This window comes from Macrobrachium rosenbergii, chromosome 48 (assembly GCF_040412425.1).
Source record: "Macrobrachium rosenbergii isolate ZJJX-2024 chromosome 48, ASM4041242v1, whole genome shotgun sequence".
NCBI lineage: Eukaryota > Metazoa > Arthropoda > Malacostraca > Decapoda > Palaemonidae > Macrobrachium > Macrobrachium rosenbergii.
In genome coordinates this window covers 20,900,059-20,905,058 of record NC_089788.1, presented here as the reverse complement: position 1 = coordinate 20,905,058, position 5,000 = coordinate 20,900,059, and positions in this window count along the sequence as shown.

Genomic DNA, 5,000 nt, shown 5'->3' with positions numbered 1-5,000 from the left:
TTACTTTTGCATCTCTGTGTATGGTCAAGGATGCTGGAAAATTCAGATGATAATTTAACTCCAGTACGAAAACTCACCCCCTATGGCAATCTAATCGGACCTCAGGAAGTCTTCTTGTGGCTCCGATATACTTTTATAAATCACATATAGGACAAATATATAAACAGACAATGTTAGACGACATAAGAGGGTTCAACTTGTCTTTATATTTTAAATAGATCTAATTGTCATCGGGTTTGTTTGGATCAGCTGACATTTCATGGCCGGACAATAAGTTCTAATGATTTGTTGCTTTTTGGTATAGAATTTCACATTAAGTAAAAATGAAACACTGGCATAGAAAGGTATTTTAGGTACAGTCGGAATAGCATTGCTAGGTAAAAACTTCATATTCATAAATTTATGAAGGCATTTAAAAAATAAACTACCGGGATAACAGTTATCAGTAAAATATTTCTTTAATAAAAAAAGTGTAAAATTTTTTTAAATCACGCTTGTATTAAAATGCACTAAAAAGTGAAAAATAAATTTTTTGAGACACACCAGGATTTTATTACAATTAATCAAGTCTACAAAAATAAAAGCGTGGGCCCCAAACATGCAAGGAAATAGTACAAGAAATTTCTTGTAGCATCTCCTTCCATGTTTGGCGCCCATGCTTTTATTTTTGCAGACATGATTAATTGTAAGAAAATCCTGGTGTGTCTCAAAAAATGTATTTTTCACTTTTTAGTGCATTTTAATAGAAGTGTTTGTTTATTTATTTTTTTATTTTTTTTTATTTTATACTTTTTAGCTTTGACAGAAATTGTAACTGATTTATGATCGTAGCTAACGAAATTGACATCCTGTCATGCCAAAGTGGTTTGAAAAAACCGTAGAGTTTTTACAGAGTTTCTTACAAATACTGAGATAATGGGAGAGGACACTGTAGGGTCACTAGAGGTCACTGTTGACCTACTGATCATGTAAGGTTGTGCTGTCACTGGGATTGAGTAACCATGCAAAATTTCAAGTCCATCAGACGAAGGGAACAGGTCGAAAATTGAGTTACAAGATTTGACCAAGACAAAAACAGACAAAAAAGCTAGCTAAATAAAAACATATAAAAAGGTGACCTCTTTGTGGAACTCAGACCATCCAGAAGAAAGGGAAAAGGCTCTGTGGAAAAGAGTAAAAAGAGAGTTTATCTTAAAGTTAAAATTACAAAAGCTATAGAAAATTTTTGCCCAAATCTGGGAATGTCTTTTTCCTAAATCTCGAAGTATAAAATTTTGAATTATCACGAGAAATTTCAATATCTAAAAAAGTAAGTTTGTTATCTTTCTCGTAATCAACTGTAAATTTTATATTATGATGGACCAGATTAGCGTACTGTAAAAATAAATCAGCTTTATATTTATCTTGAAATAAGATAAAAGTGTCATCGACATAACAGCAGTAAAATAACGGGTGATAAGCCGGAGGGCAGTTGTCCGGCAACCGCTTCTCTAACTCTCACATACAAATATTAGCCAGCACCGGGCCAAGAGGACTCCCCATTGCCATGCCATCAACCTGTACATAAGCTTTACCATTAAATATAAGAGCGGTGTCCTGCACCGCCAAGGTTAAAAGTTTCTTGAAATTGTCGTAATTAAACCGTGGAAAAGTGTGTCATTATCGGTAAAAGTCTTCTTTAAAATAATCTGTATAGATCCTTCCACAGGAATATTTGTGAATAAAGCCTCAACTTCGAGGCTTACCATAAATAAGTCTGAGTCCTGACACAAAATCCTTTCCTTGAACTCAAGCGAATTTTTTAAAAAAGTAAAGTTGTTAGAAGAAAATTTAGTTAAGGGTGGTACCAAATATTTTGCCAGTTTGTAATTGGGGTTATCATATGATGTTAGAATAGGTCTTATGGGAATACCCTCTTTATGTATTTTTGGCAGACCGTACATAATACCGTAGGATCCTCCAGTGCTTAATAAATCTTTATATGTATCATTATTAATGACTTTCTGGTCTAATATGGATCTTAGAAACCTGTTAATCTTGTCTTCTGACCTGAAAATAGGAGAGAAATTCGGTTCACACAAGAAAGCTATGGCTTGCTTCCACTGTAGGACTAGAAGAAACCAGGCTGATGCTGTTCTTCCACACCTTTACTAGATGTAATATTATATCAGTTTCCAGTTACAGCGAAGCCTCAGCCATTTTTGGGAAACTAAGTCAGTGCCCATATGAAATTGAGGAGTCTGAAGTACAAATTATAGAGACATGTGGTTCTGATACATAACTGGTCAAGTGCAACTTCCTCTGTAGATGAGGCCATAGCAGCGGGTCAAATGACTTAGTCCTAACAACACAAAGTGCAATGAAGGAACATACCATACAAGCTGCTTAACAAGCAAGGCATATTTGGGGCAACTGCATCATCCATCAGCCAGAACCTCAGAGTCCTTCCAAGTGGGGATGGATAAAAGAAGATAAGTGGAAGATCACCTGGACTACCCTTGAACCCATAAAAGCTTCAAATCAGCCATGGCATTTTTGGAGCCAATGTATCATTTGTTAGCCAGAACCTCAGTGAACTTTCAAGTGGGGATGGTCAAAAGAAGTGGAAGATCAAAAGGACTATCCTTAACCATTCTAAGGACTTCCAGGAATTGAAAAATGTGGGTGCAAGACAGAAATGTTATAAAATGGGTTACACAACACTACACTCAGCAGTCTCCTTGTCAGATTCAATGAGATGGGTAACGGTTAATACAAAATTCAGTATTCCCATAAAAAAAACTATGTCACCATAAAAATCGTATTCACACATACATAACTCTCATCATATGTCACACATTACAGGATCATCTGGCGGCTATCTTGAAAAATTGCTGCCATACTGACATTTTGGGTGGCTAGCAATTTTATCTCATTAAATAATACAACATAAAAAATTTTCATCCAAATTTCATCTCGTATCATACGTATGAACTATTTTGTGTTATCTCTTCTACTGCCCTGGAAAGGAAAGCAAAGTAGAGGCAATGAAAATATTTACATTACAGATCGCTTGCTACATCACGTTATTTGATTTGCTTTGTTTTGATTCCATCTAATGCTGGAAATACTACTTCCCACAGGTCAGCAAATGAAAAGGGAATGGAACTGGAATATAAAATTTAGGCCAAAGGCCAAGCGCTGGGACCTATGAGGTCATTCAGCGCTGAATGGGAAATTGTGAGTAAAGGAGGTTTGAAAAGTTTAACAGGAGGAAAAACCTCGCGGTTGCACGATGAAGCAATTGTTAGGAGAGGGTGGAAAGCAAGATTGAAGAAGGTCATATGAACGGAGGTACGGTAAGAGGAATGAAAGGAGTAGCAACTAGGGGCCGAAGGGATGCGGCAAAGAACCTTAAGTAATGCCTACAGTGCACCGCGTGAGGTGCACTGATGGCACTACCCCCCTACAGGAGCAAATGAAAAGGGGATAATGACTTGTTGAATTCGCTGATTGGTAAATGGAGGGCCTCTTCTGACTTCTAGATCATTTACTTCCAAGGAAAAGGGATTCCTGGCGCTGATGTTGGGAAAGTCATACAAATCTCGATGTCTGATCCTTGAAGGTGATCCTCGATCTCCACTTGAAGGATGTCACCGAAATTCACTTATCCACTTTTTAGTAATTATTATAGGCACAATTTTTTACCTCTCTCTCTCTCTCTCTCTCTCTCTCTCTCTCTCTCTCTCTCTCTCTCTCTCTCTCTTCGGAGCAAACTTCTGCACTTTTATTTCACAGCTAATGACGCGTTTTGGAACACGTGCATCAACTTCTGTTTTTATCACCTGAAATATACAAACACGTGCACAGACAATATATGTACATATATATATATATATATATATATATATATATATATATATATATATATATATATATATATATATATATATATATATATATATATATATATATATATATATATATATATATGTATGTGTGTGTACACATGACACACACACACACACACTATATATATATATATATATATATATATATATATATATATATATATATATATATATATATATATATATATATATATATATATATATATATATATATATATAATTTAATATATATATATATATATATACATATATATATATATATATATATATATATATATATATATATATATATATATATATATATATATATATATATATATATATTTATATATATATCAGAACCCCGACATAGCCCTTTTCAGAACCCCGTCTGTATTATAATTAAATTATGAAAATAAACATAAAGTCAACTGTTATAGGCACGAATGCTTGGCAGCAGTTACATCAAACAGCTTCATTATATCAGGCGAAATGGCAACAGGTTACTGCACATACGCATAATTCGGTTAATATAAATGTCTAAAGGAAATTTTGCTGCTTAGTGCCAAATTTATAAAACTGTAAATAATTTGCGCCTGTCACTGTAACTAGGAAGGTAAGGGCATCGGCGCACCTCACAGGGCATTACTAAAGGCTATTTGCAGCGTCCCTTCGGCCCCCAGTTACACCCACTTTTCTAGCCGTCTACAGAACCATTCCCGCTTCCTTTTTTCCGTCTCGCTATCCAACCACTCCAGCTCTCTTGCCACTGTCTTAAGTGCTGAATGACTGAAAGTGCAGAGTGCTTGGCTTTATCAACGAAACATCTGTTTAAAATTCTAGAACACTACGCTCAATATAAGAAATATAGAATTTACAGAGCAACAATCCAGTAATTACTATTATTTACATGCAAATGACATAAATGACAGGTTAAAATTGCCCATTACTTTGACAAACTCTTCTACTGTCATCAGGAAAGGGAGTAATGACCAATCGGGTAATGCCCGCCGCCCTCTTCCCCGACTTCAAATATAAAGGAACAGAAATCTTCTGTCTTTTTGCCCAAGAACAGAATAAAACAGGAAAACATTAAAACCGACAAATATTATTTTAATATATTTCCAAAGT